The sequence below is a fragment of the Megalobrama amblycephala genome, linkage group LG20 (assembly GCF_018812025.1).
Source record: "Megalobrama amblycephala isolate DHTTF-2021 linkage group LG20, ASM1881202v1, whole genome shotgun sequence".
Lineage (NCBI taxonomy): Eukaryota > Metazoa > Chordata > Actinopteri > Cypriniformes > Xenocyprididae > Megalobrama > Megalobrama amblycephala.
Genome location: NC_063063.1, coordinates 23995648 through 24021190, shown reverse-complemented (window position 1 = coordinate 24021190; position 25543 = coordinate 23995648). Strand labels below are relative to the sequence as shown.

General features: G+C 36.3%; 1 protein-coding gene across 5 annotated transcripts in view; it reads left to right on the top strand.

Annotated features, from left to right (window-relative positions):
- The window catches only part of bahcc1b (BAH domain and coiled-coil containing 1b), a 163356-nt gene that overhangs the window by 7431 nt on the left and 130382 nt on the right, over positions 1-25543 (top strand). For 2 of the 5 annotated variants that reach the window (XM_048169796.1, XM_048169790.1), the window contains exons 2-3: positions 4532-4736; positions 6579-6688. The gene's annotated coding sequence lies outside the window, so the exon portion shown is untranslated. Of the gene's footprint in view, positions 1-4531; positions 4737-6578; positions 6689-20977; positions 21350-21391; positions 22362-25543 lie in introns of those variants that run through there. The other 3 variants (XM_048169791.1, XM_048169793.1, XM_048169792.1) reach the window with 3 other exon arrangements.

Genomic DNA, 25543 nt, shown 5'->3' with positions numbered 1-25543 from the left:
AGAAGAAATAAATTCATACAGGTTTGGAACAACTTCAGGATGAGTGAATGGTGACAGAATTTCATTTTTTGGGTGAACTATCCCTTTAAGTTATTTAAATATCTATATTGAGAAGCTTCGCAATTTGAAACGCATGCGCAAGTAATTAGTTACATCAAAGTTTATTACTTAAAGGTTAGAGGCTTATTATGAGCAATAGTAATAGTGGTGCTATGGCTAACATTACTAATCAGTGTAAGCTGCACATCGATCAAATAAGTTTTATGAAAACCAGCAATATGAAGTGAACATTTGTGCCCTGAACATCCTAAAATTGATTCAACCGCACCCTAAAGCAATGTTATACATAACCACTACCATAGCCTATATCTGGACAAAAGGAAAATCAGACCTCGGTTTGTCCACAGGGACTGTTTAGTGCAGTTGGAGTCTGTTCTGTCAATAACTATGATTATCAGCTCACCGAGGTCATGCTACAGAGAGAAGAGGGGCCTCGGGGTGTCAGAGGTGGGCGCATATGCCCACAAGGTATAAGGACCTGCACTTCTACAACATGTGGGTGTACTTATATACGACCTTACCAGAGTCACCCCAGCCCTGCCTACCAGGGCTCTAATCATAGTCTCCATGTCCTCAAGCTACATGGTGTGGTCAGCAGACATTCTGGCTGCAGTGGAGAAACTTCAGCTGCCCGCATAATTTTCTCCTTTTTTTAACTGAATCTCGTCGGTGACCCCGGCCTGGCCTCTCGCTCACCCCGGCCTCCGCACGTCTAGCACCCGACCAAAACAACTTTACGTTTTCTCCTGCTCAGACACTCCAGTACAACTCAGACTTCCAGAGTTCAGCCAATCGTTTTGTTTCAAGGCAATAAATTTGAATTGTTATTGTTCGCCCTACTATTTGCAAGCGAGTGCACGTCTGTGTGTCAGAGCGGCGCTGCATGCGCGAGCCACAGGTTGCACATTTGGTTTTAATTGCGGCCGTTTCAGTCCAGGGCAAATGGAAAGCACATGGAAACCCCTCCACCTGCCTTGAGTCAGCTACTGACAGAAACACAGCAAATCACTGACAAGAGGAAGGGAAGCACTGAAAGAGAGAGAGAGAGAAAAAAAACGATAGCGAGTTGATAGAGGCCGTGCAGTGAATAATTAATGATGGATCCGAAAGGAAAATAATCTTTAAAAGGTAACGATTAACAATTAAGACTTCAAGACTAATGAAACACAAGCAGAAAAGTAGGTGCAGGTAGGGGGCGCTGTAGGGTCTGGGTTTTTCGTTGGCCACACAGGATCCTTGTGTGCAGTTTGGAAATATGCCTGTGCCTGGCTGCCTTGATAAGAAACACATGCAATTCGGACAAAGAGACTCCTCTTGTATGATTCCCTCTGCTGAGGCGAGAACATAAACAAGCCGATTCAAATTAAAGAAGCCAGTGTCAAAATATTTAAACCCACCCAACCTGGGCTGAACCGATTTCAACAGAAACAAGACTGCTGCCCTCTGAGATACCGGCCTAGTTGCTTGACAAAAAAAGACTTTTTGATCCGGCAACAGAAGCAAGTGATGAAAACTGTTTTATGGAGAGATAAAGCATTAAAGTGATTACAAAGAGTAAGAAAAAATATTTCCATCAGCTCTGTGTTGTTATCAGAAATGTGTTTGACTGACCTTGTGCAGTTCAAACCACGTACTGCATTATATATAGACAGCTATACAGACCGATTCCTGCATTTAATACTTTGAACCTTCACTGTTTAAAGGTCACTGGTATTTCTACTGTCCATAATGCAAACAGTCATTTTCATGCAAGGAACATCCTGTGTTGTGTTACCGCTTATAGAGGCAGACAGCTATCACATGTGTGAGGTTAAAGTGTTTTTACTACTAAAAATAGTGTCTGTGGGAAAAATGTGTGTTTGCTGACAAGTTTCATTCATGCTGGTTTTGACTAACTGTATGAACAAGCAACCTTTTACAAGCCACAGATTTGAAAAGTTCTTGGAAGCTTGTTGGAAATTGGAATGCACATACTTTTTCCAAGTCTGCCACATAAAGTGTATTCTGCACACTGACATACAACATGCTTAAGGGCTACGAATACTTCAATTTTTAATTTATCTTTGCAAGACAGGCTTGTAAACAGCGTTTGCCATGGAAACCCATTTTCGCATCAGTAATCTATTATTACTGTGACAGAGTACAGTAATTGTGACTTTATTTCTCACAATTGCACTTTAATTTTTCACAGTTATGATTTTGTATCCCACAGTTGTAACTTTATTTCTCATAACTGCAACTTTATTGTATTGTGGCTATATTTTAAAATGTGATTTTACATATCACACACTGTAAACAAGAATTGTTGGTTTAATTAAAAAAAAAAAGTAAGTTACCTGGTTGCCTTTAAAAATTTGAGTTAATACAATGAAGGCGATTGGTTTAATCAACAGAAACTCAAAATATTAAGTTATATGAACCACATTAATTATTGAATTTGATTTGACAAAAGGAAAAATGTTGTGATAACAAATCATGATTTTTTTTTTTTACAGTGCACAGTTGCAACTTTATTTCTTATAATTAATAACTATAATTCACAGTGATTTTGTCTTAAAATTCCAACTTTATACTTCAAAATTGTAAATACATTTTTCGTAACTGCATGCAACTGCAATGTCTCAAGTTTCACATTTGCAAAATTTGGACTATATTTCACTATTTCATAACTTCAACTTTATATTTATAGTTTACTGTGTAGAAACAGACAAAACCAAGAAGTGAAAAATCTAATCTACGCAATCGATTTGAGCAATCACAAATTGTCTCATTTAACTATATTAAAATTGAAGTAGTTTCTTCATTATTTCCTGCCTACAATTTGTGTAATCTTCAACTCAACTTAATTAGGGGGCACAAGGGGATCTTGCGTTGTATCCAGGTCCGGTTGCGTATCTCTTTGATTGTCTCATCAGTGTGAGGTGGGGCATCCCATACCAATCAGCAGCACTCATCTCCGATCTCATTTAGAGTCATTTAACTCCATGCTTAAAACTTCTCTGTGCCATACGCAAACCCTCCTGCTCCCTTCAGCTCTTCTGAGGTCACAGCCAGCCTACCAAATGAGTTTCAAATGTTCATGTTATTTATGATTAGGTATCAATTCACTCTACAAATCCCTTGCAGATGTTTTTGTCACTGCAAGCCTCTTCCACATACATAGGCTTGTATATGCGTACGTGTGTGTGTTAGAGAGAGAGGGTCTTGTATGAATTATACATACAGCAGGTGTTACTGTTTACCACTAAGCCTTGAGCCTGGGTTATACATCACAGGCGTGGCAATATCATCTCAGTTCAGGCACGGACGAAAATACATTTACAATCTGACCCCACCCCCCACCCCAAAAAAAGAAATAATAAAAAAAACGAACAACAACAAGAACTGCTAAAGTTTATTATTTAGCAAAGTAACAGAAAATGGTAGTTTAATGACAATTCCAACTAATAAATCAGCATTGTATTTTACTTTATTTCATGATTTTACAGGCTGCATGTTATATTATCGCTCATATTTCTGTTTTTTTTTTTGTTTTGTTCCTTATTCATTCACTTGCATATTTAAACCGGTAAATAGGACACAAACCAATCCATCTTCAATGTCTTTTTAGCATGTGCTGTGCTTTTACACCAGTAGGTGGAGTTGTCAAAGTATCTGTCATGTATTCCATACTTTTTCCTATGTGGTGATGTACCTTCAAAAAAAAAAAATAAATAAATAAATAAATATATATAATAATTTTTTGAAGGTATATAATATATATAAATGAGTGCTGCTGTTCATATATATATATATATATATATATATATATATATATATATATATATATATAAAAGTCAACATTAAATCATAATGTCAAAATGAATTACATAATATTTAAATATGTGTATATTATCTAATGTTTCTGGTCTTGTTGTGCATGACTCATCTGTGCAAATGACACTAAAGCAAACAAAATATTGCTCATCTAGATATATCATCAAAATGTAATAAATACCATATCCAATCAGTTCCTGATGGATAAAATCAATTCCCTCTTTACATTTTTCTCTTTGAATATCTGGTTTAACTCTGAAATATTTAAAATATGGGAATTGTGAACACAAACATCATGTATTTTATGAGGCGTTTGCACGTTTCCTTGCATAACATGAACACATAATGTTATGTTATTAGCATAATTTAAACAGGAAGTGCAATTATTATTTGTCTCTTGCTTCATAGAAGTGGGCTTTATAGTAATGTGACTGTGAATTTTAAGAAGAGGGACTGATGTTGCAGGCCTCACCATTCGACTCATTATACAATTCCCTCGTGGCCTCTCCTAGAACATCTCTCTTACTGAAACTTACCCTTTCAGATCTCATCAGTCATAGGTTACACCCGCTGACGGGTCTGCCTTGAGATTGACGCACACATCTTTAAACACACATACACTGCCTTACTCCTTCTTTTCTCTCTCCCCTGTAAGGCATTCGCAGTCATGCAAACCTGGACACACCACACACATACAGCGGTGTCCTTTGGGGTCCTCCACACGCCAGGTCTGTGCAGTTCTGAGAAGCTGAGATGGGACTTAAGGCTCAAAGGACACGAGGAAGACAGCGCACATGACCTTCCTCAACCCCTCTTTTCCTCTGCCTCAACATCTGGTTTGGTTATCCCTATCCCTGCAGGTGATCCCAATCACACACACACAGTACCTCAACAGAACACACATGCACACACATGTACGCCACCTCTTGCCCTCCGTCCATTAATCGTATCAGCCACATCATGCCCTCTGCTTTCGCCGTGATTGGTAAAGTAAACCCAAGACGTGAAAATGATGTATGAGCTGCTCTGCTACGGAAACGACAATCGAGCAGAACCTCAACCTCAGCCGGACCCCGCTGTGCCGCTCTCTCCCCCTTCGAAAGACCCCACTCTTCTCCCAGAAATCCTTTTCTCCCAATAGGCAAGACACACCTGTCCTCCTTATATGTCACAACGGTTTACAGGCAGGAGTTTTTCAGCCCTTTATTGGAAGCATCTGAGCCAAAGGCTTGTTAGAAAGAGGAGCTGCAGAAGGCAGTTGCTGGCGTATGTGCTTCCAAAACAGCATCTTACTGTAAATGCAGTTAATTTTTGAACATTTAAGGCCCATTATGATAAACGCTGCACAAGCTTTTGTTGCACGGTAGAAAAAAGTCTTGAGATGATGCATTTTGTCATTAGATTTTTTTCAGTAGTGCAGTGGATTGTAATGATTCTGTGGAATGAGAGCATTGTGCTGTCGTTGTGAATAATAAAAACATCAACTAACTGTTGTCTCGAAAGACAATGTGGGGTTCATTTTCAGCCATCTTGTCGTCAGCAATCACACTGCTATTTCTCAGCCTAAACACACCACACGCTGCCACAGCTTTCGCTGTAGAACAATGATCATCTCACTGAACCATAATTCTGTCCCTTGAACCTCACAGAGAGGCTGTAATAATTAAGAGCAGTACACTATCACTGAATAAAAGCATTTTTTTCTTTCCATAAATGTAGCGGATGCACCACAGTAATGCATGTTAAATGTGTGCCTCTGTGTGTGTGTGTGTATACATATATATATATATATATATATATATATATATATATATATACATGTATATATACAGTCAACCCACTTTTTTACTAGTGGGTGCAGGACACTATAGTTCATTTATGTAAGTGAGGATAGCAAAATAAAGTAAACTGTGACATATTATACCCAAAAATTTGGAACCAAAAATTATTCTGACACTTTGACCTGAACATGTTTTGCTTAAGTGTTATCTGACATAATTAAGATTTTTTTTTTTTTCCCTGACACAGTTTAACTCTGAGATCTTGTCATATTTTATTACCATTGTTTTTTAAACTATAGTGAATAAACTGTATTAATGATTGAAATGTTCAAGGTGTCTGAATAAATTTGGGGTTGACTATATAAATATATATAAACGCAAAACAAAATGAAGTAGCCGTTTATTGTAATTCTATAAAAATGACTTGAAATTTTAGTGTATATATATACACTGTAAAAAAGAAAGTAAGTTACCTGGTTGCCTTAAAATTTTTAGTTCATTGAAATTAAAAATTTAAGTTAATACAATAAAGGCGATTGGTTTAATCAACAGAAACTCAAAATATTATGTTATCTGAACCACATTAATTATTTAAGTTGATTTGACAAAAGAAAAAAAATCATAAATCATGAAAATAAGTTTTTACAGTGTATGTATGCATATATATAAATATATAAAAAAAATATATATACACACACATACATGCATACATACATTTTTTTTCACTACAAAATGTAATTTTTATAGAATTACAGTAAACGGCCACTTCATTTTGTCTTAGACAGTAACTAAATATCAAAAATGGCGATAGGCTTATACAAAGCAAGGTTATATCACAGCTTACCTCACACCAGTCCAAAAGAAGCACGCATTCATCAAATTTTAATTAACCAACAATATATATATATTTTTTTATCTTAGTGGAGACTTGTGTGCAAACCACAAAACTGACCGAGAAGAAACTGATGGTAGAAGAAACAGACACAGATGACATAGGCCTGTCTCACATCTGGTCTGACATCTCCATCTTTGTAAGTTACTCTGAAACACATGAAATTACACATTTATGCAGCATACTATATGACATGACAGATAAGTAATTGGCACCAATGGTCTCTACGATCAACTTCGCTGAGCTCACGATACTTTTGAGAAACACAGCCCAGTACAGTTTTGTTCACATGCATATATACCAAAAATGCTGTTACGAGGCCTGTGAATTCAGTTATAGAATGCCGCTGTCACTCTTGTAAATAACCAGTGTGTGAAGGTAGCCACATTAAGCATTAATCACCCTAATACAGGACTGACAACCATATTCTGCTGCTGAGTGAACGTGGCCAAACAGACTTGTCAGGCCAAGTTTCTGAACACAAAACAAGCATAATTGATGTGTAAAAGTGGGCAGTGTTTCTGTTAATGAATTTGTGTTTTTGACGTCAAAGAGTCAAGAACAAGTTATTTGTTGCTATTTCAATTACTGCTCTTTTTTTGGCCTGTTTAGGGTGTTTTTGTTTCAGCAGGCTGTTTTCATAGACTACAATTGATTATTTAATGATAAAAATTATATGAATTTTATTTATAATTAAAATTTGATCTCAAAATTTGGGAAATTAGATGCAAAATATATAAAAACATTACAAAAGGTATTAATAAATGAGAAGTCAAAAAAACATATTTATTTATTTTTTTATTATGAGACAGAAGAACATTGTTTCTCTCACTTTCAGTAACACACACAGACCTAACCATATATTAAGAATTTTAGGGAGTCGGAAAGAAGATGATTTCATGTTAAGATTCTGTGACGCACAGATGATGGTTGTCTTCCCACAGGAATCATCCACTGAGATTTCATGGGGATTCTTTGGATAAAAAAAATTGTATTGTCATTTACCATAAAAGTCATATCAGTTTAAGGGGAGAGGTTCAAACTCTGGTTTGCTTTTATTCTCTGCTGTGCTGCTCTCTGTTCTGTGCATGCATGTTGAGTCAATGTATCGTAATACATCCCCAGGAATCATAATTACATTAGTTTGAAAAGATGTCAGGGGTGTGCATGTGTGTGTTGGGGGGGGTGTGGGTGGAGAGGGAGGCTCATCCCATTTTGTGGAAATGCTGAAACTCCAGGAGGTCTGACAGCCAATTAAATAAGCACCAATCCAGCTCCACCCTACCCCCACCCACCCTTCGCTCCAAGACCCCCTGCACCTCCTATTCAACACTCATTCCTCACTCAGAGAGGCAGACAGAGAAAAAGCGAGAGCGAGAGACTAAGGGAGTGAGAGACAGAAAGAAAGAGAGATCTCTATTGTCATCACTGTCTGTCAGTCATAGCCATGGGCCTTGGAGGTAAAGCAGATAGACCAAAGAGCAGAGAGAGGCCATTGAGTCTTTGGATATGTTGGGTACCTTACAAGTCTGGGTGTTTTCGGTGGGGATTCAGCACAGGGCAGAATTCAGCTAAAAAAAGAAAAAAGAAAAACCCCAGAAGCCCAGTCAATGGCCAGGACACCTGTAAGGATGGAGAAAATGATTGACCCAAGCACTTTTATATGATATGTTAAGCATGACAGGAGCAGACGATAGTTTCGGATTTTTGCTCTGCGTCCCCTCAGTCCAAATCAAAGTTTTCATGGATAGCCAGAATATGTCTGATCTTATATAAAACAAAATCTGGTACTTCTAAATACAGTATTCTACAATATATCCTTCAATCAGCAACACTCTCCAACAAAAAGAAAGAATGTAACTTGCAAATCTGTCTTTTGCGAATATTATTATTGCTGTCAAAACATTTGTAAAGGGATTAAAAGTGGGGGTCATAAAAAGACACACAAGGGAATGAGAAACAGAAAAGAAAGAAAGAACATTGCATGAAATACTCCCCAAATCAATCTCTGATCATCACTCAATAGTTTGTATCAATACAGTGAAAGAATAAAAGTCTTAAATGCTAGTGAATGGACATTCATCATGGCCACTGCATCAGAATCTGCAGTTAGTCTTTTCACATCCTCGTTGGTCATTACATGCAGAGCTCAGAGAACCACAGGAAACTGAATACTAAAGAGAGAAAACACGCACACACGAGACTAAACACGTTCATGGCAATGTTATAAAACTGCTTCGATACAGTGTAACTTCAAAAAATAAATAAATAAAACAAGAACTTGCAGGAAACATCCAGGGTCATTCAAAACCACATATTACATAGTTGTGAGAAAAACATGGATAAAAACAGACATGCTTCTGGTTTGACTTATTTCATTACCTAAAAAATATGCCCTGGTTAATTCTATAATGTTTTTGACATCTGTTTGCCATTGTCTCTATTGGCAATTTAATCTGAAATCACGCCCTATTTGTCAAAAAACGCCTTTAAATCACGTTTATTTTTTTCCTTTGCATTTTTTTTTTTAAATATTAAGTCACGTTGCTTCAAAAATTTATAAAATCCATAGCCAAAATAACTAAAGGAAAGATGCACGTTTCCAGAAAGGATCAGAAAGGTATTTGGATTTACTTTAAATAGCCGGTTAAATGAGCACGGCGGCTTTGGACTTGTGTTTAACGGGCTCTCCTGTGTTTTACAGCGCAGGATTCTGTCGACTTGGCCGTTGTGTATAGTGTTCTAAACGTTTAATAATGTTCAGCTAGCATACTTAAAGCATAGAGTTTAAGTTGTAACTTTAAAAACAAGTTTATCGTGTAAAACATATATGATAAAAAATAGGCCTTCTGCAAAAATTTGGTATTATCTGTGCGGTTACTGTGGATGTTATTAATTATTATTATTATTAAAATATATAATTATATGAATATGTAACATTATTAATATATTAATCGTTATTTTTAGTTACAAATAATAATACTTAGCTAGATTTACATGGGTGGAATATCTTGAAAACTTGCTGAATATAACTAAAAATGATTAAAGGAATTATTTTTAACAACTTTGTATGTTCCATCAACTCATCGCTATTTTTGAACTTTTCAAGTAAGCATTTGCTTATTTAAATTTTGAGTTTGACGATTTTCAGTTATGACTTTTCTTTAAATAGTTGCAAGCTCTTTGTCTTCAGTTGGCCTCCAATATTTCTTATAAATCCATGATACATTTTAGAAGGCATGAAGTGATATTTTAGTTCTCAGCTGGGCACCTCAGACACAAAGGGAGAGGTATGAGGCTGCCTCAGGGGGGCGAGAGAGTCTCCTGCCTGAGAGAGTTCAGAGTTTTCCATTGAACACTTACGATGATGCACCTTCTGTCTTGATACAATTGCTAACACGATAAAATAACTTAATAATAGTAAATCAACAAACACAGATCAGTAATTAATCTACATTAAATTTACAATATTTATAAAAGTATATAAATCAAGTGTGTATGACATTGTCTATCACTAGACGTTATTGTATACATTAAGCTCATATAATCAGTTAATGTATACATTAACAAATTGTATGAGCTTTACATAATGTAAACAATAATATTTAATGATATTAAAAGTAAAGGTTATTATAAATCGTTACCAGTGCAAGTTGTTTAAACTATCTGTCTTGAATGCTTCAGCTGATCATAATGTTAGAAACTTCATATAGGCCTTTCTGCATAGGCCTGAGAAGTTCGTGAACTAATTTCTGGCCGTGTTTTTTTCTGTCTTCTCAATTTTTTTTTTTTTTTTTTTGAAAACGGACTTAATCGAAAGAAATAAAATTAAATGTAAACAAATAAATGCATAAATAATCATTATTTAGTATATACGTACTTATAGCTTTGCATCAAGCATTTAAACGTTGGTACATTACTCTACGCTTACATAATAACACATAAAGCTATTATATGACCATATAAAATGTCACACATTAACTCCTCTGCTATCTTCAACGCGTGTTAACAGTCTACAAACACACAAACAACCAAACAAATAAATAAAAATTGACTTATTGGTAGGCCTAATTGTAAAATTGCCTATGCATAGCATATCTTTCAGGTTTTCGTATAAAACCACTTAATTTGAATTTATTTTAAACATTACTCGATTCGAATATGAAATAAACAAGAGCTTTTGGGGGGTTTCTAAAGGGTTTACACTGTAAATATACCAAATACAGTTGGCAGCGAGATGTATTGTCAATGAAGTGAAAAGACTGATAACACGAACTATATGAGAGGCCCTACTGGCCAGCAGCCTGCATAAATTAATGAATGTTTTATACGTCAAGTACCCACGTCAATCTGGAAAATCTACAAAACACAGATGTGTCTTTGGTCTTGTAAAAAAGAATCGAGGAAAAACTGGTTATTTGGCCTTCATCCTCTACTGGCCGTCGTCGGAGTAAGGCTTTGGGTCATATGCAGGCTGTTGGTCTGGCGTGAAATTTTTTTTTAGAAAGATTGAGTAATTGTAAATCACAATGTTCCATTAACCATAATAGGGCCTTACCACAAAAATGCGTAAATTGACTGTCTTGATTTATTATAAATTTAGCCTTTTCCTCTAAGAATATACTGCTACTAGCCTAACTCCGTCATCGTATTCATAAAAACCCCTTCTGCTCAAGTCAGTCTGAATTAACTTCAGAAACTCAGCACTATTCGCTGAAGGGCTCCGTCTATTGTTATATATACAGAAAAAAAACCCGAGGAAAATTATTTATTTATTTATTTTCTGTGTTCTTGAATTCTTGTTTTTGTTAAGTCAGTGCACGAGGTAAACCGGTTATGTTGTCTATCTATATCCTTCATATACCCAGTTTATCAATAATCTAACGGTTAATCTCAAAATACAAAACATAAATACAAACATATAGGCTTAATGTAAAATTATTATCAAACTCCCACACATGCAAAAGTCCACACAGTCTTATATGCCTGCATAAATTTAAAAACAATGTAGGTATAAAAAGTATATGGTTTATATACGTGTGTGTGTGTGTATAGGCTATGTATATGTGTGTATATATATATATATATATATGTGTATATATATATATATATATATATATATATATAGAGAGAGAGAGAGAGAGAGAGAGAGAGAGAGAGAGAGAGAATAATAGAATAATAGTAGATAAGGTGAGAAAATAAAAAAAGGCTTGTAGTTTGCTTTAGATTTGGGGCAAGATAATTAGGCTATATGGAGCCTATACGGCAATGTTGAATTGAATTTGCTTTTGTGCATATTGATAAAAACACACATAAAATGTGTTCAATTATAGCGGTACAAAACACACAAAAAGGTTTTTAGTTTTAGGCAATTGTGTCACCCACCAAATGTATTTCACCACCACAAATATAATTCTTTGAACTCTTTATAGGCTTCTAAAAATTTCACCAACAAAATCTTAATAAACCCTTTATTTCTGACCCATAGCGTTATAAAAATCAGACGACAGATCTTAAAGACGAGATTTGCTTAAAGACGATTGAAAAAAATAAAGAAAAGAAAGAAAGAAAGAAATCGTTTGTCTGTGTATATATTTTTTAATAGACACGCAACAAAATATGACTCATAATTAATAATAGGTCGAAATAATGTAATAAAAATACGTTACATGACCAGGAAAATAGCTTTTATTTTTCACACTAAGAAACAATACATCAGCTTACAGTATTTTGGTCCTGAAAACATGATGTGCAAATGTAAAATAAATGCATAATATAACAATAAAAATGCGAACTTAATAAATAACAATTTAAGTCTCTTTCAATTACTAAATCAGAATCGCAATTGTAGAAGGCTATATGCGTGGATTTAAAATAAAATGAATTTAAAAGGTGTGTATTCGTTATTTTTAGAATAATTCGGCTTTAACATTCAAATACAATTTAACATGTTTAAATTCTTACATAAGCTAATATGCCTATAGACAGTAGCCTAAGGATGACTATGAAAATTGCGTATAAATTAATAAATCCTAACTTACAGCATGTGTATTACTACCAATGACCCAAACAATTGTCTTCTAAGAAATCTGTGGATACCCAATTAATTATTAATATATGTCCCTTTGAAAACAGCCTGTAATATTATTTATAAATAGGCTAAATGAATAAATCGCTGTATCCCACCTTAACAGCAATGTGACCTCCGAGACATCCCCTGCATATAAAACATCCTTGATGTGAAAACGACGAATTTGTTTAACCACACAAAATTTCTTTTTCTTTTTTTTCCAAATCTTGCTGATTATCTTTACAATTACACACATTATCGTACGAATCCTAAATGCAAGTAGAAGAAAACAAGCAAGCGCGACATTCGAAACTCGCGCCAAATTCCCAAGTCTCTTGTTGGTCATTATGACGCGCCAATGCTGCAACGCGTGCTGATCTCGTAGAGCTATTTGGAAACATTTACAAATAGTCGACATCCGTGACCATGTTGCATGACAACATTAGAGCGTTACGCGGAGAAGAACGTTCATGCTTGTGGTGCCATTCATTGCCTTTTTAAAGACTACATGTAATAACAGCTCTCGGAGAAGACTGCGAAATAAGCTATCTAGCCCTCCCTCTGCTCCAGACGATACAGTCCGCTCTGCAATCTTCCTCACTGTTGTACTCCACAACAACGATCTAGACGTATCAAAAAACGCAAGACGTTTGGCGTGTTGCAAATCTTCCGTTGTAGGTCCATTTCCACAACAGCGTTTGAAGCACCGGAGGCGCGCCATTCTTCTTAACGCAAAATCACAGGCGTCTTTAGGTAGCAGTATTGGAGAGGAGTCGTGCAAGGGGATCTCCCCTCCCCAACCCAGCCGCTGAGGTGGATAGGGGGAGGGGAAACCCGCTGGATCTACGGGAGGGAGCCCTTGGCCAGCCGCGCAAAAAGGAATTCCCACCAAACGTAGTCTATATTTAAGGGGGATCCGTACACTCGATAGACAAACAACTGCCACGTTACATGTGCATTCCGGTCGAGCCACAATTTTATTTAGACCTCATAAAACGCAATGTTGGAGAAGCTGCTCTGAAATACAAGGAAAGGTGTGTGGTTTATAGATAAGATAATTTGGAAATGAATGTGACCCAGTTCTTTCCACAAATAGATTAGGGCAATCATACGTTTCATAGCTTGTTCCCAATGAGAACATCATGAAATATAATTTAAATTCAACACGAGACAATTTTTGTTTAAAAAGGAAACGGACTCTGTTGGAGCTAATCGTGTCCACCTTAAAACACGAGCTGAGCTCTTTCAAATGGAGAGAGCTCATGATGGTGGTTAATGCCCTGGTCAGATGTTCTGCTTGGCTACTTTTTTGGAAAGCTAAGACTATTGATTTGCAAAAACAAAAGGGTACTAATAATAATATCAGAAAATGTCTTAGAATAAATTAAGTGATGGTGAAGTAATCAATAGATCAGTGTATGCAGTCTGGTGTGTGCGTTTGTGTGTGATTTTTTTTTTTTAATAAATAATGTTTCTAGCTATTGTTATGTGTAATTATCTGTTAAACATTGTATAATATAAGTATATATTGCATAATCTAAAGGCCTGGAGAATTGCAGTGTTACCAAAAAAAAGTTGAGGCATGGAAATTTGGAAAGTATTGTGAGTTGGGGTTTCGCATTTCAAATGAATTACTCTCGGCTTTCCAACAGTCGCAGTTCACACCTATGTAAACGCACCCCGGAGGGCAACAGATTTATTTGCAAGAGAACTATTTTACCCCTCCTTTTTACCCTCGACTCGGTGATGGATGGACGATCTCTCTTTGTCTAAATGCAAATAGACTTTAACCCTGAATTAATGGATAACTCCGTAGAGGGGTGATTACTCGACTTTCGGGTTGATCTGCCTTTCTCGTAGTCCGTCTGTCACCAGCTACATGACAATTGATCATTTGACGCACATTTGGTGCACCCCCTGAATGTGCGAATTACTACCACTCTAGTCTAGACAATCGAGTTCAACTGACGGTGTTCCTTCTACACGGGTTTATTAATCAGCTGGAGCAGTTCTATCTATCTATCTATCTATCTATCTATCTATCTATCTATCTATCTATCTATCTATCTATCTATCTATCTATCTATCTATCTATCTATCAGCACATTTCATTAAATTTTTGGTGTAAACAAAACATGGGTGCACTGTTAAACGTATTTTCATTTTGTTATCACAACATTTTTTTTTTCTTTTGTCAGATCAACTTAATTAATGTGGAACAGACAACCCGGTCTCACAGCAATTCCTACGTATTTTATGAGGTGGCTAATTCGTACGAATTCCTAAGTTTTTTGCTAAATCGTACGTATTTTACGAGTTGCCAAATTCGTATGAATTCGTATGAATGACCTACCACTAAACCCGCCCCTAAACCTACCGGTCACTGGGGTTTAGACAAGTCATATGTATTTGTATGAATTAGCCACCTTGTAAAATACATAGGAATTGGTCTTGAGATAGAGTTGGGTTCAGATAACATAATATTTTGAGTTTCTGTTGATTAAACTAATTGCCTTCATTGTATTAACTCAAATTTTTAATTTCAATGAACTCAAAATTTTAAGGCAACCAGGTAACTTACTTTTTTAAGTTAAACCAACATTTTTTTTTACAGTGTGAATGGATGGGTGGATAAATTAATTAATTAATGTTTCACATAAAGTAAATTAATTAAGATACTAATACAGTTCTTTCTTTTTCCAAAGTCACATATTCATTTTGTTGCTGTTAAGAGAGTTCTGCATGTGAGCATTGCAATAAGTAGCCAATAATGTTTGGAATTTTGGATGCAATCTCCAACGTTAACTCTGATAAACATAACATGGCTGTCATTTACCCCTGAGCTGCAGACCTCCTGTGGTGGTCTGTAAGGAGCCCCATTTAAAAGCTATAAAGAACACAGCAGCGCGTGCAGAGAGGGGAATGGGAAGGCATTTTGGATTTGATTTGAAGTTTTAGGATCAGACAGTAGATCTGTTCATGAATGCAGTGGGTTTTTAGAGACTTGCTCTAAAAATGCAGAAACCTTATTTGTAAATTATTGTTTGACTTTTATTGCTGCAATTTACCAAGTAGATCAGTTCGCATTGTTAATTTACTAATCCCTTTTCCTCTGTTTGTGTAATGTTTTTGATTGCAATGTTTCATACATGCTGAAACTTGTAGCACCAGGGTTGAGCATTTATAATAATGTAACAAATAGAAAGGTCTGAAAATGTGCGTGCAATACGTGTGTGTGTGTGTGTGTGTGTTCAGTTGTGTCCTGGTCTTCAGCACGACTTGCACATTATTACCAGGGGTACTAAAATTTTATTTCCAGCTAACATTGTCAGGATACAGAGTGTGTGTGTGATTGAGTGTGTGTGTGTGCGCACGAGAATATGTGTATAACAGCACTATTGCCTTTTGCCAAGGGGGGCGTTTGCTCATGTAGCTTGTAAAACTCAATGTCTGGGCACCCTTTAAGCCTTCCCTATGAAATATCACTCGTGTTCTTGCTGTCCAGTGATAAAAGAGCCAACAGGATTTGGAACTGATCTATACAGAAGAGGCCACCTGTTGCAGAGGACAAGAGAGATACAACATGAACCATTATCAGTACGCAATATTATGCATCACGTAAGACCTCATTTTGTTAATAAGCCATATTCTTTAATGCATGTGAAAGTAATTTTGGTGTTAAAAGGATACATATAAGCAAATATGCACACTTAAAGGGGAAGTTCACCAAAAAATGTAAATTTTGTATAATTATTTTTTCACCCTCATGTCATTCCAAACCTGTGTGACCTTTTTGGAACGACACATCATTGAGTAAATTATGACAGAATTTTCTTCTTTATCTTTTTTTGGTGAACAGTTCCTTTTAAAGAGATAGTTCACCAAAAAATGAAAATTCTGTCATAATTTACTCAGCCTTAAGTTGTTCCAAACCTGTATGAGTTTCTTTCTTCTGTTGAACACAAAAGAAGATATTTTGAAAAATGTTGGTAACCAGACAGTTGACGGTATCATTGACTTCTGTAGTATTTTTTTTTTTCCTACTATGGAAGTCAACAGCTACCGTCAACTGTCTGGTTTAGAACAACTTGAGGGTGAGTAAATGATGACAAAATCTTCATTTTTGGGTGAACTATCCCTTTAAGTGACTTTCATAGGAAAATCAAAGATTTTCTTTCTTTTACCTATCTTTTCATAATCTTTTGGGAAAGTGCTGTTTGCGAGATAATTAAATAGTTACTAGATAAATGCATGAATGTGATGTAAAAGTCAACAAACAGATCAAGAGGTCTAGGCCCACAAACTAATTCCATCCTTCTCTTCACTTATTTTTTCCTCTCTTTCTGCTTCTCACATTCTCTCCCTTAAATCTGTTCCCGTCCATTTTGTGGCTGATGGATTCGGTTGTTCATTCTTCTCATAAAATCAAATCAGCAGTGGTCTTGGGACCTTGGTGTGTATGAGAGGGTGAACGCAGGGTCGTCTCGTTCTCTCTGCTCATCTTTAAAAAGAAAGCGATGCCCAAGGCCTGGAGATAGAGACTGATAAAAGGCAGCAGAATGCGAGAAAGAAAGGAACGAGGGACAGTGGGGAGAGGGAGGAAAAGAGATGGTTCATTGTTGGGTGGGCCGTCCCATCACTTGATGACTGTGGTACTCCTCAACCCTGCAGCTGGGTTCTGATGCCCTTACAAACTGTCTTTCTTCTTCCCAACAACAACCATGGCTTCGGGGGTCACAGAAGATGTCTGCCCTGCCACGTGATGGCGCTACAGATGTGGTGAGGGAACTTCTTTAACAGCCAGGGCAAAAAGCAAATGCGTCAGATACAAAGGGAGGGTCACAATACTGTCCTTGTATCTTTCTCCCAGCTGCTGTATTTAACAGCTGCAATAAAGAGCTTATTTGAAAAACCTGAAAAAAAGAAGAAATTGAATGCCTCAGACTTTTTAAGGGATGTCTCTGTTTGTCGTTCTCTCTGTACTACATCTAATGCCTCATGCATATGTATGCAAGTGTTTAAATCAGACCTCTAGCTCTGATCTGAAGATAAAAGAATGAGCACTGCTCAATCCTGTTCACATCTATCAACCTTTGACCAAGTCATGCTGCTGTGGATTTGGAACTGGTTTGGTGGTGTGAGCACTGAGTACTTCTCTTTATTTTCTTATTCATAAACATGTGATAAGGATCAGGGAATTAACACACCTGATGCAATTCCTTGTTTTCTAAATACCCTTAGTGCAGTGTTTTGCACTGTAGTTTGTTCGTTTTTATATTACAAAAAAGTTTTACATTCGAATTTGCCAATTGCCATGTTTTTCTCTTGGACACAACAGAGTGAAATAAGAGCACTCTTACCTAGGCCACAGACACACTGCATAACTATATATTTCTTCTCTGTTCTACAAGTGATTTTACTATAGAAAACTTAAGGTATTGACAGCTGCATTTAGCTATAGCTAAATACGCATCGCGAATCATTCCGTGCTTCCAAGAAGTCGCATATTTTACCAAATTGAAGCGGGCAACCATAGCAGTGACGTCACTCTATTTTGGACACTGACAGCTTGTCTGGGTTACGATGCAAGGAAAGCACAAAACCCATGGTAGGTGTCTTTACTCATTCACACATTTTGATTCTGTTTCTTCCCACTACAGTTCCTCACACCAACCCTGTCTGAGGGAGGTCCGTATGCCTTTTAAACTTTGCGAGAGAGCGACAGATTTACGACCAACGAGCATAAACAAAAGACGCGGCCTCTATCGACGGTTTTCTAAAACATGCGTGGCAATATTTCTATCGTTAATATAACTATCCCCGTAAACATCTCCGCCACATGTTTTTTATTGTATTTTTTTAATTCATTGTCTGTGAAAAATCGAATTGTCGCTATGGTTATCACTATATCACTAGGCCTGTGTCAATCATCAATAGCCTGTTTCGGAAGTGACTCCTGTATTCCGTACACACACGGGACGATAATTTAAGTGATTCACTTAGTATGTAGCCTATTTAAACGCTACTGTCACTTCTATATGTGGCCTTTGAGTTGCTTTCAATGGTAAATTTCTTGTCAGTTCCTGCTCCTTTGTCCACTGAAGCATAGCCTTTAGCCTACTATCAAAAAATCTAAAATGTTTTGGAAATCATGGATCTTTTAGAAAGTTTTCCGTTTATTGGATTGTCGACAGCTTCAGATCGAAAACAGGGAGGAATTTAGAGTCTTATTTTGCTAACATATTACAGCTGTGATCACAGCGGACTAAGCACAGACAGGTTTACTGTGATTTCTCCAGTGGGGATAGAGATACGCCCTTAACATGTGATAGGTCTGTCCAAAGGCAAAATTGCAGGCACAAGGAAGAAAAGTACTATATCTGTAGATATACTTTTAAATAGTAGATTTTCTTTCTTTTCTTTTTTGCACTTTTTTACCTCTTAGGACATATTTTAATGGTTTTCCTACAATTCTTTAGCTGTAGTGACTTTTTTTTGTTAAGGCTAGTGAACATATCTACTTTAAATTTAATTTGTCATAAGTCCATGTCCTGTTTTTTGAAATATATTGTCATCTCATGGTATTTGCCTGTGTTTTATTTAATCCACCATTCTGATTAATCTGTTAATCTCATCATCTCAGTGCTGGTCTGGAGGGGCTGAATGATGATTGAAAGGCCAATGAGGATTTGTGCTCCTATGAAAATTACTGTATTAAATGACATTTTAAAAATAGATTTATACATTTTGTTTCAAATATGCAATATACGAGGGCAGGGCAAGAAAAATCTTTGTACAGAGGGACTGATTAGATTACATTTCAATTGAAATAAATGGAACATGCATTAAAGCATTCCAGAATCAGTCACATATTTGCATCTTCTGACACTTATATTCTGGTAGGACTCTGTCCTTGCATTGGAACAAATAAGAAGCATGGATCTTAAGTTCTGTCACACTGTAATTTTAATTAACGCATCCACAGAAGATAAAGGTTAAGAGTTTGTAGCAGGATACCATCATTCATGCTTTCATGAATATGGAGAGGTTTAGCTCCATCACTTTAATCTTCCGTTAGCTGCCCTGAAGCTTGCTTAGTGCAGACAATAGTGTTAATTATTCCATGCTTCTCTCCTTCAAACACTTACCATTCACATATGTTTATGCAACAAACAAGGAAGTGCCCAAAACACACAGTCATTAAGAATATTCACCACACAAGCAAATGATGGTTATAATTTCTGCCATTGCAATCATGCCAATGACATTGTTTTTAACGGCACAGTAGGGTCATTTGGGGTTAATACGTTTGTGTCCATGAAAAACAACTATAGGCAACTGACTTTTCTTGTCCTCCCTTGATTGATCCCTTTTGAAATTGTATTCATAAACACTGTATTTGCAATATATGTAGATGTGCTCTGTTCGGTCAGGTTCCTGTTGTCCCCAGCTTAGATGCATAACTTTTTAAATACACTTAGACACCTTTGACTGCTAATTATGAGTGTGCAGACGAAAGCATGCTAGCAGATCTGTCTCTGATTTGTTTGTCATTTGGAGTAGGCCTGCTCGCGGAATGTCCACGTCTGATAAATATAATATGACAACTGTAATGAGTAAAACTGTTGCATTCAGCACCTTTCTGCACTTCGTAATAATTTCATGAGCAAGTTGTAAAGCATCTTTGGGTATTTATAGCTAAGCATTGGCAGTCTGTGAGGGAAGTTTTTGGGGAGGCTAATATGTAAATCAGTTACAATCAAAGATTGTATCTGGTTTGTTATATATATGTATATGTATATTTAATATTTGCTGACAGTTATGCTCATATATATACACTGTAAAAAGTGTTTTTTTTAAACAAACATTATTGGAGTACATTTTACAAAAAACATAGGCTATAGTTAGTCTTTCTGCTTCAAATTTTTACATTTAATTCAATGCCAGTTGCCGTTTCTTTGTAATTATTTGTGAAATTTACAACACTGTAATAAATAATTGTTGTTTAACTTAAAAAAAGTAGTACGTTACCTGGTTGCCTTTAAATTTTGAGTTCATTGAAATTAAAAATTTGAATTAATACAATGAAGGAAATTGATTTAATAAACAGAAACTCAAAATATTATGTTATCTTAAACACACTGATTTTTTTTTTTTTTTTTACAGTGTAGCAGTTAACTGCTTGTAATGCACTTTCTCACTTTTGCTGTTAGGTTCATTTTGAACACATTTTTAGTAGGCTCAGCCTGCCTGTACATCACTTTAATGATATTGATCACTTAATGATATTCTCAAAAGTGTTGTTTCTTTGTGTAAAACTTTTTTTTTTTTTTTTGCCTAGAGTCGAATTCACCTTTAAAACTGCGCGCCTGTTTAGCAGCACAGCTGTAACCCTTTTCAAGTTGGTCTTTTAACTTGTAAAGGTATGGAAAGTAGCACTATCAATATATTTGTGTAAGTCTTGTCTGCATCGCTTAAAAGGTCTCACTCGATCAGTGCTCACGGGACTGAAAGCGTTAATTTTCTGACGTCATCATTCCCGGGGCGGTGACCTTAAAGGTAGGGGTGGGGGCAGATTTTTGCTCCGGGGATGAGTGGGAAATGCTCCTCGCTTTCAAGGCAAATAGCCTGTTTTGGATGTAAAACATAACTTGTTTGTAAGAGACGGGCATTGCTTTTCTTTCAGGACAACAAATGTATTTTGTAATGGATTGCCTGTGTTTCCTCAAGGTAAATCTGTAGTTCTTTAAGTAAACAACATATTGAAGCGAACGTGTGTTTGTGGTGTTTCTGGTACTGATCTTATCACCTCTATATGCTATCATGTGTTCGCAGACACATTGGATTTATCGAATACATTGTATCAAAAACGCGTATGTGCATTAAGAGTTAAAATCTGTTTTAAATATCAATATTCTGTACAGTTGTTTCGATGTCTTCTAATTTCGCACGGTCACGATCGACTCGTGGTTTGTCTGCAATGTCTTTTAATTTCCTGAAGTTACCACATGAAACCGGCTACTTTATTTCGATTAAGGTAGGTTCTTTTTGCAGATCATGTGAAAAGTCCAATATGGTGGAGAAAATCTGATTAAGTGTATCCAAGGTCTATACGACGCAAAGGAAAGGGGTCGCTTTCCCCCTAATCTTTTCCAAGGTCCCGTTCGGTGCAAACATGCAAAAAAGTAGAATAGTTCAAGGTGTGTTAAGGAGTTGGGGTATGCTCAAGAGACACGTGCCCTCTCCCCTAATTAAATGAGGCAAAAATGCAATGGTCTGGATATGACAGCAGATTAAATTTCGTTCGCCTCTCCATCAATTTTCTGTTTAATGTCACTGAGCTCCATTGTGGGAGAAGAGGACGCGTCATCCAGCCATAAATTTGTGATTATAGAGGCTCGAGGAGGCAGTTGGCTCTATTCGGACGGATTTGCTCCGTACCTTCAGATAGATCTTCAACAAGCAGAAACCATTCAAGTGTCTTTTATATACCATTTAGGCTTTAAAGAGTTTTCACCGGACTAGACTATGATTAAGTAGTCATGATAAATTAAAAAGACTCCATTTGTTTTTCCAAAGATTTGTTAAAAAGCTCTGCACGAGGAAAGGACACTTCAGACGGCTTTTTCTTTATCAAAGATTTGAATCCAGATCACGGGCGAATTTCCCCATTTTGCATAAATCAATAGTCAACTCTTATTCTAAAAATATTTTCTGTCTGGATGGACTTCCATTTTTATAGGTAGGTGTTTTCTACTCATCTGATTGTGATTTATTGCAGCCATCAGGACTTTTGCAGAAGTATTGAGAAGATCGTGCAATAGCTACATGTTTACTCGTTTGTTTGTGTTCTTTATGCAGCACGTATATGGGTTGTCAGAATAAATAATGGCTTCCCACAAGGCTGTTATTGACATTAAAATACACTTTTCATTTAAGATACAGCTACACCATTCGACCAAGAACTATTTAGCGGTCAGTAAAAAAGTGACTTTTGTAGTATTTTTTTGAGAAGTCAAGCCCGTTTCTAAAACTGGTTTTACATTGGCTTTGAATTCAGTATTTTAAGACTTAATCAATATATGTGCATTTACATTTGATATGGGAATTTTACAAAGATACCAAAGTGTTATATCTCGGAAGATCACCATTTATTAGGGTACAAAAGACACGCCGTTCTGTGGAATATGGGAAAGGGCCTTTTGATCGGATATTTGACTCTTCTGACTTTTTCATTGTTTGTGCTGGACTATCAAATAGTTTACCTCACAAAAAAATCTAATTTTAATAGTTATAAATTATATTAAATTAAATATAATTTATTTTAATTTTTACTTATTGTTTCAGTACACATGCTAACTATTTGTACTTTTGTAAACAACATCTCTACTATCTCGTTTAGTCATTTATTAAGTAATTCATTGATTCGAATTTAGTAATTTGTATTGCTTTACTCACCCAAGGTTACTAGGTTATAGGGTCAAAAAAACATTTTTACTGTTGAACGAAACATGTATTGATGGTAGATGATTTTATATTATTTCAGTCTGTTTGGATTGAGCCATTTGTGAAATTTAATACTAGCTATACATTTGTTTATACAACCAAATTAAACTCGGAATGACTTAGTTTTGTTCCCATAAAAATCAACTTGTATTAAGGGACTTCTGGAGATACACTTAGACGTCGATTGATAACAACGTGTAAAACACTCAATACATAGCTGTGAGAGGAACTATGAAGATCTGACACCCACCAGGCTGTGATACAAGCATATAGGCCTACTACATAGGCTACACTCAGATCAAGACAGGACCGAGTCCCATGTCAAAACCGAGTGGGCCACTGACAATCCTTTAAAAGCATGTGCTGAGCCACCCCCTTAAGGATTTTTTGACTCTTTACATACAGACTCATTATCGCTAATGCAAGCAGTGTAGACAATCATATATTGCGTTGTGTGACTACATCTCTCACAAGATTTTATATAATGTTTTTAATTGGTTGCACTTTGTTTTAGATTTATGGCAGCATCAACAGCTCGCAGTCATTCCCTTGTATGTGGGTACTTTTGTAACTCGTATTTTGAACAACGGTACAACACGAAGGAGATTACTTGAAATAGGTATTGATGTAATATTATATTATTCACTAATTTCCTAGTAATTAGACCACTCATCCGATTAATATTCAATTTCTTTAGTAACGTTAAATTTGGGAGATAAGCTTTAAGGAGCATTTTAGGAATTATAACAGTTTTTAAAGGTATTTATAAGACAGTCTCATTAATGAAGCACTATGGGGGGCAAGTCTTCAGTTTCTTGTTCATTATAAATGGGTCAGTCAAGAATTGGTGCATATCAACGGCATATTTACTTCCCCTTCATCTGCGCTGTTTGGTGCTTTAGTTGTTCTAGAGCACTAGGAAGATTTGCAAGATAATAGCAGAAAGTTTCTTGAGTATTTTTTGTTTATTAAATCAAAGCAACGTGTTTTTATTTATTAATTTAGTTTTGTTAGATTCATTTAGCCTACCTCTCTATAGTTTGACTTCTAGCTTTTACAATAAAACAGGTCGTAATGAGGTAGGTTTGTGCCATTTATGGGGGTGAAGCAGTACTTCCCTTAATTGGACACAGATGGGCTTTTTCTATCGATAACGCCATTCCCTGGAATTTATAAAGGGCAGCTAGTCCGGTATTCACTCTTATTGGGAGTTGTTTTTTATCATTCAAAACTATCCCTGGGCCTGTATCACCTTAAACACAAAGTATTCTTCGGTTGTTAGGGTTAGGGTTGGGTTTCCAACCCCATAGCTACATTTACATTGATTTAACGTATCGTTTCAGGTAGAGTTTTGACTTCGGTGTCAGGTCTGTCTAACATTACTCCCTTATATGCGATTGCTAAAATCAACCGTGCTACGTCTTTCTGCATCGCTATGATTTCATAAGACCGTATTGTTCTTGCTTGTAAAGTTCTGGTCATCGACACAAATAGGCTAACGCTTCGATCAGTGACAACAGACCCCAAAACACACAAATTTAAACTAAATAGCATATTCTTGCGCCTATAAATGGTTATTTATAATGTCAACGTTATAAATACAAGTCCCTATTTCAGATATATACAAACCAGTACTGCATTGGGCCTTCTGAACCGTTTGTCCAAGCCGTGTGTGTACACGTCCCAGATGCCTGACACTTACCAGCAGAGGCCAAGTCATTTCACAAGAGTTTTGTAATTCTGATGGTTGCAAATGTTCAAAAGTAGCTCCAAATATATTTCACTTGGATATCAAATGCAGTAGCCTAACTTAAATCATCAAAATGAGAGGAGAGGTCACCGAATCAATCTAATTTAGATCGTGTCGTAGGTTTAAGACGCCTGTGCACTCTCAAATCGATTCTTTTTCAACCAATGAATAAAGTAATTTGATGTTCCTGTATCATTTAGCAGGAACGTGCAGTTTTATACTATATGCTCGTTGAATGATATAAGATTAATAACTAGTAACACAATAATTAATTAATTAATTAATTAATTAATTAATTGTTGGGTTTTTTCAATGCAGTGGATGTTTTAAAATCGTGTTTCTCGTGCAATTTTACGAGCAGACATCTCTGGCCAGTGAGCGAAATGAATGTCTTGACTGAACATGCTCCATCCTCGTCACCAGTTATGGAGTGCATTGTCACAATGATTCATCCAACGGACGCGTACATAAAATCCCCTAACCTACATGGACGTGTAGGCGCATGTAAAGCATCGTTTATACATTCGACAGAGTGGGCTCTAGTATTCAGGCATCCTTATTCTTTTGCCAAAGGCAGACTAGAGGGATCTCGCACTATCTAAAAGTGGTGTGCAACTTAGGCCTGACAATAACTGCGTCTCTGCGCACCCTTGGCCTATACGCTGGTG